Consider the following 16400-nt stretch of genomic DNA (forward strand, 5'->3'; position numbering starts at 1 on the left):
CCTGTTCTTTCTGCTGGGATCTCACTCATAGAGATCTTTCAATAAGGCCATTTTTTTGCTACAATATCTTGGCAATATTTGACTTCTTCCTTCCCAATTTGTTTCCCTTTAATTTATTTTTCTAGCCTAATGGCTCTGGCTAAAACTTCCAGTACTATATTGAATAGCAATCGTGAGAGTGTGCATCCCTTTCTGGTATCAGATCTCAGTGGAAATGCTTCCAGCTTTTCCCCATTCAATAGGATGCTGGCCATGTGTTTTTAATAAATTGCTTTGATTGTATTGAGGAATGTTTTTTCTATATCCAGTTTGCTTAGAGTTTTCATCATGAAAAGGTGTTGTATTTTATCAAATGATTTCTCTGCATCTATTGAGATAACCATATGGTTTTTCTTCTGCAGCTTGTTAATGTGGTGTATCACATTGATTGATTTGTGAACGCTGAACCATCCCTGCATACCAGGGATAAATCCCACTTGGTCTGGGTAATGATCTTTCTGTCTGATGTGTTGTTGCATTCTATTGGCCAGAATTTTATTGAGGATTTTTGCGACTATGTTCATCAGGGATATTGTTCTGTAATTTTCTTTCTCAGCTGCATCTTTTTCAGGTTTAGGAATTAAGGTGATGCTGGCTTCATAGAAAGAATTTGGGAGGACTTCCTCTCTTTCAATTGTTCTGAATAGTTTGAGAAGAATTGGAGTTGGTTCTTCTTTAAATGGCTGGTAGAATTTGGCAGTGAATCCATCCGGTCCAGGGCTTTTCTCTGTTGGGAGGGCCTTTATTACTGATTCAATTTCTGACTTGGTTATGGGTCTGTTTAGGTTTTCTATGTCTTCATGGTTCAATATAGGTAGGTTGTATGTGTCCAGGAATCTATCCATTTCTGATAGATTTTCCTGTTTGCTGGCATACAATTCTTTGTACTAATTTCTGATGACTCTTTTTATTTATGTGGTGTCTGTTGTTACAGTCCCTTTTTCATCTCTGATTTTATTGATTTGGGTCTTTTCTCTCCTTTTTTTAGTTAGTTGGGACAATGTTGTGTCAATTTTGCTTATTTTTTTTTTGACAGGCAGAGTGGACAGTGAGAGAGAGAGAGACAGAGAGAAAGGTCTTCCTTTGCCATTGGTTCACCCTCCAATCGCCGCCACGGCCGGCGCACCATGCTGATCCGAAGGGAGGAGCCAGGTGCTTATCCTGGTCTCCCATGGGGTGCAGGGCCCACGTACTTGGGCCATCCTCCACTGCACTCCCTGGCCACAGCAGAGAGCTGGCCTGGAAGAGGGGCAACCGGGACAGAATCTGGTGCCCCGACCGGGACTAGAACCCAGTGTTCCGGTGCCACAAGGCGGAGGATTAGCCTAGTGAGCTGTGGCGTCGGCCAATTTTTTCTCTTCTCCTGCCAGTTTTGGGTCTGGTTTGCTGCAGTTTTTCTAGATCCTTGAGATGCATTGATAGCTCATTTATTTGGTGCCTTTCCAATTTCTTGACATAGGCACCTATTGCTATAAACTTTCCTCTTAACACTGCTTTTGCTGTATCCCATAAGTTTTGATATGTTGTGTTATTATCTTCATTTGCTTCCAGAAAATTTTTGATTTCTCTTTTGTTTTCTTCTATGACCCAGTGTTCATTCAGGAGCATGTGGTTCAGTCTCCATGTATTTGCATATACTCTAGGGATTCCTGAGTTGCTAATTTCCAGCTTCATTCCACTGTGATCTGAGAAGATGCATTATATGATTTTAATTCTTTTGAATTTGCTGAGCCTTGCTTTATGGCCTAGTATGTGGTCAATCCTAAAGTAAGTTCCATGTGCTGCTGAGCAGAATGTGTATTCTTCAAGTGTAGGATGAAAATTTCTGTAGATATCTGTTAGATCCACTTGGTTTATAGTGTCGAATAAATATGTTGTTTCCTTCTTGATATTCTGTCTGGTAGATCTGTGCAATGCTGAAAGTGGAGTATTGAAGTCCTCAGTGCTATTGTATTGGCATCTACGTCTCCCTTTAAGTCCCTTAACATGTCTTTTAAATAAACTGATGCCCTGTAATTAGGTGCATATACATTTATAACAGTTACATCTTCCTGTTGAATTGATCCCTTAATCATTATATAGTGCCCCTCTTTGTCTCTCTTAACAGTTTTTGTGTTAAAGTTTTTTTTTTTATGATATTAAGATGGCTACACAAGCTCTTTTTTGGTTTCTGTTGGCACGGAATATCTTTTTCCAAACTTTCACTTTCAATCTGCATGCACCTTTGGTGGAAAGATGTGTTTCTTGCAAGTGGCAAATAGATGGGTTTTGTTCCTTAATCTATTCAGCCAGTCTGTGTATTTTAACTGGAATGTTGAGGCCATTAACATTCAATGTGACTATTGATAAGTAGTAACTTTGCCTTGCCATTTTCCCAAAGATATTTCTAATATATGTTTGAACTTCCTGTGATCTTTTACTGGGGGGGTTTCTTCCTTTACCTTCTTTTGTATTGATGGCTGTGTTTCTGTGTTTCTGTGTGTAACAGATCTGTAAGCATCTTTTGCAGGCCTGGTGAGTGGTAACAAATTCTTTCAATTTCTGTTTGCTATGAAAGGTCTTTATTTCACCTTCATTCACAAATGAGAGCTTTGCAGGATATAATATTCTGGGCTGCAAGTTTTTTTTCTCTTATTACCTGGGCTATATCTTGCCATTCCCTCCTAGCTTGTAGGGTTTCTGATGAGATGTCTGGTGTGAGTCCAGTTGGAGATCCTCCTAGAATGATCTGGTGTTTCTCTCTTGCACATTTTAGAATCTTTTCTTTATGTTTCACTGTGGTGAGTTTGCTTACAATGTGTTGTGGTGAGAATCTCATCTGGTTATGTTTTTGGGAGTTCTGTGTGCTTCCTGTACTTGGATGTCTCTATCCTTCTTCAAACCCAGGAAGTTTTCTGCTAGTATCTCACTTAAAAGGCCTTCTGATCTTTTTCTCTCTGCATGCCTTCAGGAACTCCTAGAACCCTAATGTTTTTTAATAGTATCCTGTAAATTCCCAACAATTTTTTTTAGATTTCTGATTTCCTCTTATTTTTTTTGGTTTGACTGTATAATTTCCTGTGCTCTGTCTTCTAAATCTGATATTCTCTCTTCTGCCTCACTGATTCTGTTTTCATTTGTTCTATTGAATTCTTCATTTCATTTTGAATTCTCTTCAATATCTTAATTTCATGTTCTATTAAATTCCTCATTTTATTTTGATTCCCCCTTAAGATTTCCTTTTCACGAGAGAGATTTTCTGTCATGTCCTGCATGGATTTCAGTAGTTCATGCATTTATTTTTGATTACTTATAAGTATTCTTATCATAAATTTTTTTGAGTTCTGTTTCTTGCATTTCTTCTATCTCATCATCTTGATAATTTGTATTGGAGGGTCATGTTCTTTTGGGAGTGTCATGTTGTCTTCCTTGTTCTTGTTTCCTCAGTTTTTGTGTTTGTTGTTTGCCATTGTGGAGATATTATTTGGTTTCTTCTTTTTTTTTTTCTCGCTGTAGTGGCTTTTCAAATTATACTATGACTCTAGATTAAGTGGTCTGTCTGCCTTTGGTGAATTTCTAGAGGCTTGTGATGGGTGTGGCCAGAGAGCTCTGTTCAGTTCTTCAGGGTTAAGGGTGTGCCTAAGGTGACACATGCAGGTTTGGCATGGTAAATCTCTCTCTCTTATTTTAATCAGAAGGGAAGTAATTCTGCTCAGCTGAGCTCTTCTCCTTGATGGCAATCAGTGCTTAAGTCTTAGCCCCAGTGGGTATAATATTCATCTGCTCTGTCCCAAGGATGACTCAAAGGATCTGTGCAGTCCTCAGTGTAAGCTCAGATTCCCCTGCAGTGTCTCTTACCGGGTAGTTATGGCCACCCAAGCTTGTGGCATCTCCCACCTAGACTACTCTCATCTCAGCCGCACCATAAGTTTTCCCACACACCCTGTTTTTTTTTTTTTTTTTTTTTCACAGTCCCAGTTCATGAACTCCACACATTCACTAGGTCTTAGTCTCCTGTTACTACTCCTCACCAGAGTTAGGTTTTTCTGTTCGGCTGAAGGCGGGTACAGTCCTGAGCTGGCACAGCTATTATGTATGTCCAAAATTGTGCCTGCTCTATGGGTTCGCATGCCTTTGTAAGGTGAGTGGAGAGAGAGAATTGTGTCCATACCATCCCTTTTATTTTTTCTCTTCTCTAGTTAGACTGGTGTACTTTCCTCCATGGGGCTTCAAGCCTTGTTCCCTCTAGGCTCGTCCTGCTGCTTTTCCACCAGTGTCTCAGGCTAATGCGGTTTAACTTCACCTCTCTTTCCAACATTGGTGCAGAGACTTTCACAGCTGGGTACCCGAGCTGTGGGTGCCCATACCCTCCACATAGATCCACCATGTCCCTCTAATTCCAGAAGAGTTTCCTCTGCGGTTTTCCCCCTAAATCTTCCTTGAGACTACACTATGTCCACTTTTATTAAACTATCTTTTCCTGGACTACCAGTGAGCTCCCTTCCTATTTCGCCATCTTGGATTGCTCAATATCCTGCTATTTTTAATAAATATTTTTTATTGTTTGCTGTGGATTTCCCTTGTACATTTACAGGGAGACTAGGACATTTTCTGCCTTCATCTTTCATACTGATTACTATCATTCTTTGTTTCTGTTTGTAGCACATGTTTAAGAATCATTTGCAAGGCTAGGTAACTGGTCACAAATTCTTTCAAGTTCTGTTTGTTTTGGAAGTTTTTTTATTTTTCTTCATTTATAAATGAGAGTTTTGTTGGGTAGTTTTCTGGGTTGACAATTTCTTTTATGTCTTAGACTGTCTATCTCCATTCTTTCAAATCCTGTAGGGTTTCTGATGAGAAAACAGTCATTGCTCTAATTTGTGATCCTCAGAAGGCAATCTGACATTTTTCTTGTGCACATTAAAAACTTTTATTTATGTGTTACTGTTGAACACTTTACCATAATGTGTCGTGGTGAAGATCTTTTCTGATCATGTTTATTAGGACTATTGTGTGCTTCCTGTACTTAAATGTCCCTTTCTCTTTCAAAGTTAGGGAACTTTTCTGCTATTAGTTTGCTAAATGCACCTTATAATCTATTCTCTGTGTCCACACCTTGAGACACATGCATTTGGTCATTTTAATTCCATAAATCTCAAACACTAAAATAGGTGGTTCTATTTTTTTTCCTTTTTTTGCATGCCTGAGATATTTCCAAGGATTTATCTTGTAGCTTGCATACTCCTTCTGCCTCACCAAGTCTGTTGTGAAGGTTTTCCACTTTATTTTCTTTTTGATGTATTGAATTTTTCATTTCTAATATTTCAGTTTGATTTCTTTTCAATATCTATATCTCTCAGCAAAATTTTTCATCTATATCATGAATGATATATTTATGTAATGAATTTGTATTTTTGAGTAATCTTTTTTAATGAAATTTTTTAAAACTTATTTTTAAGATTTTATTTATTTATTTGAGAGATAGTTACAGACAGTGAGAGGAAGAGACAAAGAGGAAGGTTTTTCTTCGTTAGTTCACTTCCCAAATGGCCACAAAGGCTGGAGTTGTGCAGATCCGAAGCCAGGAGCCAGGAGGTTCTTCCCAGTCTCCCTTGCGGGTGCAGGGGCCCAAGCAATTGGGACATCTTCTACTGCTTTCCCAGGCCATAGCAGAGAGCTTGATTGGAAGAGGAGCAGCTGGGACTAGAACCTGCACCCATATGGGATGCCGGCACCTCAGGTGGAGGATTAACCTACTGTGCCATGGCGCCGGCCCTTTGAGTAATCTTATGATCTTTCCTTTGAATTCATTTTTAAGATATTTCATCAATCTTCTTGTCTTGGCATTCTAATATTGAAGTGCTGTTGTGCTCCTTTTGGAGAGTCGTATTGTCTTCCTTGTTCTTGTTTCCTATATTTCTGTGTTTGTTGTTTTTTTTTTTTTTTTTTTTTTTTGTTATTTGTGATGACTTCTATGCCTCTGTGGCTTAGAAGAGTACATACCTTCAGTGGTTATATACAGGCCTCTGCGGGGTGGGGCCACGGATTTCTGGTCAGTGCTCAAGGGTGGGGCTGGAGTCCAGGATGGCACCAGATTGGGTAGGGTAGATCTCCTCTATTGAAAGCAGGGATACCTCTTGCCCCTTCTCTCCTGCTCTCTCTCAGCTCTGCTCCCTGCTCTCTTTTGCCCCTTCTCTCCTGCTCTCCTCTCCTGCTCTCTCTGGGTTCCTCTCTCCAGCCTGCTCCTCTGGTCTCTTGGCTCTTGGTTCTTCACTTCTGCTCTGTGCTCTATCTTCTCTCCTTGCTAGCTCCTCTTCTCTGTTTCACTCTTATATTCTCTTTCTCTTTTTCCTTCACCGCCCCTTCACTCTGGTCTGTAGGGTGTTCCCCAATAAACCCTTCCCCTTACTCTGGTGTGCTTTGCGACGGCTAACATTAAGATAAAACATTGGTGCCGTGACTCGGATAGCCTCATATTGGTAATCCAGCGTCCCCCAGTGCTCTGGGATCCTGGATTTTTGCCTGTCGCGAAGCACATCTCCGGAACTCTTTCCAAGCCACCGAACGCTCCGTGACCTCCATCCACACATCGGCACATCCACACATCTTCCAAATTTTGAGGTTTCCAGGTAATCAGTACTCAATGGAACAGCAATGGGTAATTAGTACTTGTCTTAGATGAATGCAATTTTAATTTCAATTCAGATAAAAATATATCAGCATCCTAAGTCATTTAGGTGTAACTGCTAATTTAAATTGGGTAAAACTTTTGTATACTCAACATGTTATTCTATAAAAAACTATTTGGGTTAATTTATAAACTGTCTATGAAAATAGTTCAACACTGTTTAAAGTAACTCAGGCTAAAATTTGATGTGTCACCTTAATTTTAATTTGGATATTTTTAACAGTTTATCTCAAAATGTAAATCAAGGAAAATGTCACAAGTATACTAATCTATTTCTCTTGGATATAGAATTAAAATCTGATTCTCTGTTAAAGCAATGTGTTAAAGTAATCTGTTACATTCTCTTGATGTCTGTTAAATTCTAATTGTTTAAAAACAGCTGAATTTTTATTAAGAGCTATGGGTTATTTAAATATGTGCTTCTTTTAAAACATTTAAATAATTACCTTGTAACAATGATCAGATTTGGTCTATATTATGTCATGATGTTAAAGAATCTTACTTCAACCAGATATTTTGGATTTTGAGCCTTCTTGACATTCTTGACAGGCATTCAAAAAATCAAAAATCAAAGTTTCAAAGAACTTGGACTCTGAAATTTCCAGTAAATTTTGGACTTTGTTTTTTCCAGTTTGGGCCCAACTGAAAAAAGCAAAGGACTTATGTCTCATCTTGTAGAGACACCAACTAATCAGGTTATTTGGATTATATTAGAAGTACTGTCAAGATGTGAAGTGGTACTAAATTTTAAGTTTCTATGATATAAAATGCTATTAATACAAATGTCTGAGAATTAAAAAGTCTAATCATCTTGTGTTACAAGACACAATAGTTATCTTAGTAAAAAAGCCCCAGAGGCCTAAAAGGGTTAAATGCTTTGTAAAATCCTACAGATGCTTTCAAAAATACTGTGAAGTAAGCAATTGCCTCTTGTTGGTTAATCCATTTAATTTTAAATGTGGCAACTTAAAGTCTTTTGTCACCCACAGTTTTGTGTATCAGATTTGCTGCTCATAAAACTAAAGCATTGTTGGTTCTGTCCTTAGCTGTCCTATAGGTTCTGATGGAATTTTTCCAGCCACATCTATTGTATTCAGTACTTTGGGATGGCTCTGTAAACAGATGAAGCCAACAATGTATTAAAGGTACCAACTGAGGTTACTAAAAAACAAAAGGTAATTCAAATCAATTGGTAATTTACAAACAGAAGTTAGATTTAAAAAAACTATTAAAACTGCTATATTGGTCTATTATGTTATGCTACATGTATATATATTGTATGTCTACATGGGAGAATTTATTAAGAATTTTAATTGGCTTATAGATAAAAATTGCTCAATTTAAATAGCTAAAATTATTCAAAGATATATATTTTAATTCATGTGACCTGAATCTCTGTATCATGTTTTAAACTTGTTGATAGAAAGAAACTAAAAACATTTTATATGCTTGTGCTGAAATTTGCTGGTTAAACAAGCTGCATCATGTTAGATATTTAAGATCTGTTTCCAAATACATGTATTAATATTTATGGAAGGCATTGGGCCTTCTGGTGTGGGGAGCAACTCGGACTAGACTAAGTTACTGGAATTAAGACTTATTCTATGCATCTGCTCTCCCACAATATGGCGCTGGGAGAGAAGAAAACAGCTTCTACACAGCTGCCTCCAGTTCAACCAATAAACTGTAGGACTTGCTCCTGATTGGAGGAGAGCAGCGTACTCGGCGTGTGGGCAGCCGAGTTGGGATTGGTGGAAGAGGACTATAAAGGAGGAGAGAGATGGCATGCACCAGGAACATCTAAGAGGAACATCTAAGGGGAACACCTAAGGGGAACACCTGTGCAGCCCCCGAGAGAGCCGGCTGGCGGTGTGCCGCTCCCCTGCGGAAGTGGGGAATGTGGCAGGGGGAACCGCCCTTCCACGGAGGTGGAAGGGACAGTAGCCAACCCGGGAAGAACCAGCAGCAAACCCGGGGAGGGCCGAGCAGACGAAAGAACAGCGCAGGGTCCTGTGTCGTTCCTCCACGAAGAGGGGGAGCGACATTCTGGTAAATGTTTTCTTAAGTTGTTATCTAATGGTTAAAACTGCTTTCTAAGTTTTCATGTGATATTGCTATTGTCAGTAAGCGATCTGGGACTGGCTCCCCCATTTCTCTATTCTAAGCCTAACTTGTTCTTTCATTTCTCTGTTCTCTTCAAGGTAGGAAATTTGATTTTAAATCTTATAAAAGAGATGGCTAACATTTTTCTCTAATAGCATAGCCAAAATAAGAACTTAGATTTACTTCACCATCAGTGAGGTAAACAGTAAACAAAAAGGGCCTCCCTTTCAAAACAAAGGGAAAAGTTTTAAAGTGAGAATGTAGTTCTCCTCATGGACATTGTCTGCCTCAACATAAACTACTACAGAACATGCCTGTGACTATAGGCTTCTAGTTTAGGCCACTGAAGATTAGAGATGGAACTTGAGAACCCCCTTGACTTGCATCCTCTGGTCTGCCTTAACAAAAACCAGGAGGAAAAGAAAGCTAGGCATCAGAAGCAATGGGTGGCAGGCCTGTGCAGTGACCTGCCCTCAAGGAGACCCAACAGGCCAGTCTACTGCAGTAGCTTTCAATGTGGAAAGCCTGGGCTTCAGCAGAGGTCAGCTTGTGAAGAGCCCTGGCAGCTCTGCCAAGAGTTGGATCACTGAAAATGGACCTGCCCTGGAGTCGAAGGATGCCCAGGTCAGAGGCACAGATCTTATTGGCTCTAAGCTGAAAAGCCCTTCACTCAGTCCAGCTTCCAAAGTGACTACTGCAGCTGAGGAAATGGCCAAATAGGGTCAGTAACTTTGCAGGCAGAGCTGTATATTTCCTGTTGGAGTTGCCACTTGCCTTTACCTGGCCAGCTCTCCTCCCAGGCCAGCTAGGTAATGGAAGTCAACAGGGTGCGTTCCCCAAGGAGGTTCTCACCTCCCTTAGGATGTACCCTATGAAGAGATAGATAGGACTGGGCCTCATAATTTACAAGGCTTTGAAGCCCACCTGATTATTATCAAGCCCCTTCTGTCAGGTTCTATTTGCCTCTCAATCAGAAAACTTAATTGTAGCTCAGATAGCAACTTTCTTAGCTCCTCTAATAACAGCTCTGTCCTCTGTATCTAGCCCACTTGAGCCTCATTCCTTTGTAATCATAACCTCTACTCTACCACCAATGGCTCTACTTCCAACCTGTGTGTACTGATGGTCCTCTTCCCCACTTAATGTTGTATGATTGTTCAGAATTTCTCTACAGAAAAACCCCGCTACCTGTAAAAGCTGAGTGACCTTTTCTCCCAGTGTTGGCTGGAATCAGCTTTAAGCTATATCCATCAAACTGTCCTCACAAGGGTCCAGAGACCCCCCCTACACTTCCTCTCCTCTATAAAATCCTCTCATTACCTGGCTAATGCTACTCTTAGGATCATTGGTTACTATTCTCACCCTGTCTTCTATACTACAGTGTCTTAAGTGTTTACAGCAGGTGATAATGGAACAAACGAAGGCCTTCAGCAACCAGGCAGTCAACCAAATGCTGCTACAGGGATGTACTCGGCTCCCCACACAGGAGACAGCAGCTTGAGACATCGCCCCATGCCAGTGAAGAGTACATCATCGCCCCATGTCAGCAGGAAGTAGCTCTAAAGACAGATCATCGTCCCTCTACCCCTCTTGGACTTTTGGGACTAATGTAATCCCATACAAACCTTGCTGTATAAAAAACAAAAGGGGGGAATGTTAGGAAACTGGCACAGTTGGCCGCATGGCCCAGCTACCTGAGCCAGGCCCCACCCCCATCCTAATGGGATTGGCTGCTCCTGCTTCCCTGCCCACCCTCAGGCAAAGTTTTAAAAGGGCCTGTTCCTGCACACGTGCTCTCTCTGGTCTCTTGGCTCTTGGTTCTTCCCTTCTGCTCTCTGCTCTATCTTCTCTCCTTGCTAGCTCCTCTTCTCTGTTTCACTCTTATATTCTCTTTCTCTTTTTCCTTCGCCGCCCCTTCACTCCGGTCTGTAGGTTGTTCCCCAACAAACCCTTCCCCTTCTTCCCCTTACTCCGGTGTCTGCTGTGCTTTGCGACAACTAACATTAAGACATAACAAGCACTAATCCAATAATAATTTATTTACAAGGATATATAACTGGCCTATGGGCTATAGTTTGCCATCCTTTCTCTAGGTTATGAGAAGTTAAAGGAAATTGGGGAACATGGGGGTAAAATTGTCAGGAGGTGATAAAGGCGATCTTGGTTCTTACTTCACACCAAAGAATAATTCCCAGGTGAATAGGCACAATGAGCAAAGCAACATTTATTGAGGGGCCAGTGCTGCAGTGCATTAAACTGCTGCCTGCTGCACTGGCACCCAGTGTGGGCACTGGTCTGAGTCCCGGCTGCTCCACTTCTGATCAAGCTCCCTGCTAATGCACCTGGGAAAGCAGCAGAAGATTCCCAAGTGCTTGGGCCTCTGCACTCACATGGGAGACCCAGAAGAAGCTCCTGGCTCCTGGCTTCAGCCTGGCTCAGCCCCTGATGATGTGGCCACTTGGGGAGTGAACTGGTGGGGGGACGATCTCTCTCTCAGTCTCTGTTTCTCGCTCTGTTTCAATAACTCTGCCTTTTAAATAAAATAAATGAATCTTTTTTAAAAAGCTCACCCTTAAAAAAAAAAAAGAAAGCAGGGATAATGGTATATTCATGTCTACCAGTGTAAGCACAGCCTCACTTCCTCTCTTCCAAGGTGATCAATGCCCAGGGTTTGTCCACAGTGGCTATAACCCCCACCACACAGGTGTATGAATCACAAAAAGGGTCTGTATAGTTCTCAGTGTGAGTTTAGAACCCTCTGCAATGACCCACCCTAGGCTATCTGGGAACTCTGAGCCTCTGGAGCTAGGCACAGTCATAGCCCAGAGAACCAGCTATACCCCATTTCCTATTGTGCAATCACAGAGTTCCCAGTCACAGCACATTAGGCTTCCATAATCATAGGGTGCAGATAGTCTACTCCTAACCCTTGTGATGGGGGTGGGACTGGGGAATGGGAACACCTTACAGTCCTATGTGAGTGCACAGCCCCCTGCCAATCTCGAAGGCCATATGCTGTGGGTACACAGATTGCTCCCTCTAATAAAATCCCCAAGTTGCACATAAATGTGAGGGGCCACAACCTCTAATTGTATTAAGATTGCACTTCCTCCCTGCTAGTCACCAGGTGCCCTTGTGGGGTAACGGGGAGAAACAAATGTCATCTTCCTTCATAGAGTTTGTTGGAATTTTTGCCCCCTGCAAGCACTCCAGGCTGGGCTCAAAGTCAGTGTGGTCGGCAAGGCTCTCTCTCAGGCTATATCACTACTCATGCATGCTGCCACAGTAAGTTCTCCATGTGATATAAGAAGATTGTGTATCCTCCAGCCTCAGGCTGTGGAAGCTGTGGGTGGTTCCCTGCTCACTGCTGTGTGTGTGTACTGTGCACACTCTATGACATCTCTCTTTTTTTTCTGTATAATTTCCATTGCATACTTCTCTCCAATTCTCTGTTGGGAATGTACTCCCTCTGCTTTTCTTCTGTTTTCTACCCTGGTCAAAACCAGCACATCTTTTCCCTATTTAGTCGTCTTGGACCATGATCTGAGCCTTAACATCTAACAGTTATGCCAGTCACTTTGCCCACCACTTAGAAATGATGGTCATTCAGAGCCAGAGTCACGGACTCCATGACAGTGCTGCTCAGGCAATTCCCAATTTTAGTGCCAACCTTGTAGTGAAAACAACTGTCAATTCTGTCCCTCAATTTTATTTGATTTCAAATGTAAATGAGGAAAGTCCATCTTTAAACTAGCTCACACTAAGAGAATTTACTGACTCATAAAATCTGGAAGTTCAAGTTGTGAGTTTTTAGGAATAGATGGATTTAGTATTTCAAATAACACTGCCAGACATCTGTAATTGGGCATCTTCTGCATTCTGTATTAGACTCATTCTCAAATAAACTATCCTATGAGAAAAAATGACAACAGTTACAATAGGCTTATATTGTCTTCCCAAACACATTGTTTCCAATTTCCTCACAGAATCATGAGGTGTCCACATTCCCATTCCCATTCTCCAAGATTATATGATCAATATCAAACCAATTACTGAATGCAATATTGTGCAGTCATCCAGTTGGCTAGAGTTGGGTCATATGTCCTTCTAATGTCCTTCACTAATGTGGAAATAGGATGCTTTACATAAACCACAAAGGAAAGGATTTTCAATAATAAATTTGTATTCAATAACATATATGGGAGACTGAAAAGAAAAAAATTGATGGAAACCATGGAGACTGTATTCATTGCTCTTTTAAAAAAGTTATGGGGGGTCGGCATGGTGGCTCAGCAGGTAAAGCTTCTGCCTGCAGTGCCGACATCCCATATAGGCATCAGTTTGAGTCTGGCTGCTCCACTTCCAATCTGGCTCCCTGCTAATGTGCCTGGAAAAGCAGTGGCGGATGGCCCATTTGTTTGAGCCCCTGTACCTTCTGAAAGACCCAGAAGAAGCTCTAGGCTCCTGGCTTAAGACAAGCACAGCTCCGGCTATTGAGGCCATTTAGGGAATGAACCAGCTAAAGGAAGATCTCTCTTTTTTGCCTCTCCCTCTCTCTCTCTCTCTGCAACTCTACGTTTCAAGTAAATGAATAAGTCTAAAATTTAAAATAAGTGTTATAGTACATTTAGACAAATACAAATTCTCAAAGTAAAAATATATTGAAGTTGTCATAAAGATTCCATATATGTCTTGGTTCTTCCTTTGATTATTTGTGACATTATTTTGAGACACAATGACAAAGACATAAAGCAATAAAGACAGCTTTTGAAAACAGTTTGAAACCATCAGACTATGGCAGCTATTTAAATTAATAGACTTACAAGATGTTTTATAGATATAAGTCAGTCCATGCCATGTAGAGTTATAGACTTCATTTAGGGATATTGAACTTCATAGGCAATAAAAGTGAAAGACTGTCCTTGAAACTACATATATAATATAAATATAATATATTGGATATATATATAGCAAATAGAGCTTTCTGTAGGATGTATGTGCATGCGCTCGTGCATGTGTGTGTGTGTGTGTGTGTGTGTGTGTGTGAAGTGCTGTGGCATAACAGAATATAGTAGTGCATTTGTGCATAATTATTTACTCCACATTCATTTCCTAATATAAACAGTTAATGTTATGAGGAAAGCAATAGACCTATTTAAAATAAGCTACTAAATTAAAGAATGAAAGGTGAATCCATTTCAGAATGGAAGATTGATTTTTCAAAAATTCTTATAATCTAAAACAGATTAATTATTTAATAGTTGTGAAATTGCTCATTTGTTTAGTATTTCTGATAGTGTTTCACTGTTGTATTCCAGAAAAGTGAAAAGTTTTTAACATAGAGCTTTCTTTTTGTCCACATAAAACATACTACCTTCCTACTAAAAATAGTTTATGGCATGCACATTTTAGCACCTTTTCCTCTCAAAGTTCTATTGGAATAAATGACTACATATAAAAATAAAAATTAATTTATTTCACCATTTTAAAACTAGGAATAGTGCCACCAGCATACCTGTACAGTGAGGAATTAATGGACTCAATAAAGCAGGTAAGAAAAAGGGCATAAAAATAAGTTCACATTCAAGTAAAATCTGGAAATAGTACCAAGACAAGAAGCAGCAGAGAGCTGGAGAGCAAGGGAAGATGTCAGGCACACTCTATTTGGCCAGCTAATAAATGAGAGGGAAAATTGAAAGGCATATATTCTTTTCACAGGCATACATAAGAGAAGGTCTCCTGATTATGCAATGTAGACCTGTATAATGATGTGTCTTCATAATAAAAGGATGCAGATAGGAGAGTCAGAGTTAACATGATGACAGCAGTGTAAGCTGGAGTGATGTCATCATTGTTTCAGGCAGCATCTGGAACCTGGAAAGGGCAAGGAGCAGACTCTCCTCAGGAGCTATGGATGAACAGTCTCTGGCAACACCTCATTTTAGTCCCATAAAGCCCCTTCTAGATTCATGACCTTCAGAATTGGTGAGTTGTGAGAAAAAATATTTGTTGTGCTTTAAACCATTAAGTGCATTGTAATATGTTATGCCAGCAATAGTAAAATAAGAAAAATCTCAAAACAAAAGAATTTTCATACTTTCCACAGAAAAAACAAACAAACAAAAAAAGCCACATTTTAATGTGGAGTTCTAATACTGCAGTATTATAGATATATATACCATATATATAGGTATATATAGTAGTATATAGTAATACAGATTTGTTAGATTTCCATTTGTTTTTTTTTTTAATTCAAGTAGTAGGATAATACTTCATTCATTTTATGGCTGTGTGGGGACATGGCCATACCAAACTTGCCATACTTTTGTGAACATCCCCACTTGCATGCAATTTCACTCATCCAATCCCACCAGTAGAGTTGATGAAGCCACTAAAGCTCTGTAAACACTGCCAGAAAGTAAGAACTTCGCATCTGAGTATAGAAAATATGCCCAGATATGAAAGTTCTTTTCCATAAGGTCTAGATTGAACGTAGAGTCTAGATTTTGCCCATCATATTACAATTTAAAAATTAAAGCCTTGCTAAGACCTGCAATGCACAAACAATACAGGGAAGCACCAAACTGAAGGGCGATTTCATCAAAGAAAACAGAATTGATGTAGAAGATGAAAGAAAATCAAGTTTTCCTAATACCCAACTAAGTTCACTTGAGGATTTATCTATTTCCACTTCCTTTGCCCTAGAATTCTTTTCCCAAATCTTGGCCTGGTGAGCTAAATCATTTTCTCTGAGTTTCAAACATTACTTCTCAGGATTTTCTGATCACCTTAATTAAAACAAACAAACAAAAATCTTTTTTGTTTTCTTCTCTTCTTGCTCTATGCTCATGTTCAAATTGATTCCTCCCATCATCAAATTAGGAATAGAGGAGGCATTCCCTAATTTGTGAAAGGACAACTACAGAAATCCTACAGCTGATGGCATACTTAATGATGAAAAAGAAGGTAAGTTCTCCCTAAGGTAGGAACAGATCAAGGGTGTCCCTCTCACTACTTCTGTTCACATTGCATTGAAATTCATAGATAATACATTAATACAGGGAAAGGAAATCAAGAGATACAAAATGAGAAAGAAAAAGTAAAAGTAAATCTGCTCACAGTATTTTTGCATATGTCAAAAATTCCAAAGATTTTTCAAAACTCTTGGAACTGCTAAGAAATTTCAGTAAATTTGAAGGATACAAGGTTAATTTCTAAAAGTTAATCAACTTTATGAAGAATGGTAATGAATAATTTAAATTTGAAAATTTCAAACTCAAGGCAATTTACATGCAGGCTAATTTTTTTGAATACTGACAAAGTGTTTTTAACGTATATATGAAACACAAACCAAGCCAGAATAATAACCACAATAGTTTGACTAGAATTACAGTTGTCATTTATCAGGACTCCAATTCTTGTTAAATATCTCCTCAGACCTTTAGTGAAGGGAATTGCCCTTAGCCCTGTGAGACATTCTTTGTTTTGTTATTTACATGTTTTGGAGCTGAGTGGAAAAAGTACAGAAAATATTTTAGTTCTTATTTGAGTGATCTCATCTTTTTCATACCCCGCACTTTCCAAACTATGT

Source organism: Oryctolagus cuniculus, chromosome 6, assembly GCF_964237555.1.
Source record: "Oryctolagus cuniculus chromosome 6, mOryCun1.1, whole genome shotgun sequence".
Classification (NCBI taxonomy): domain Eukaryota; kingdom Metazoa; phylum Chordata; class Mammalia; order Lagomorpha; family Leporidae; genus Oryctolagus; species Oryctolagus cuniculus.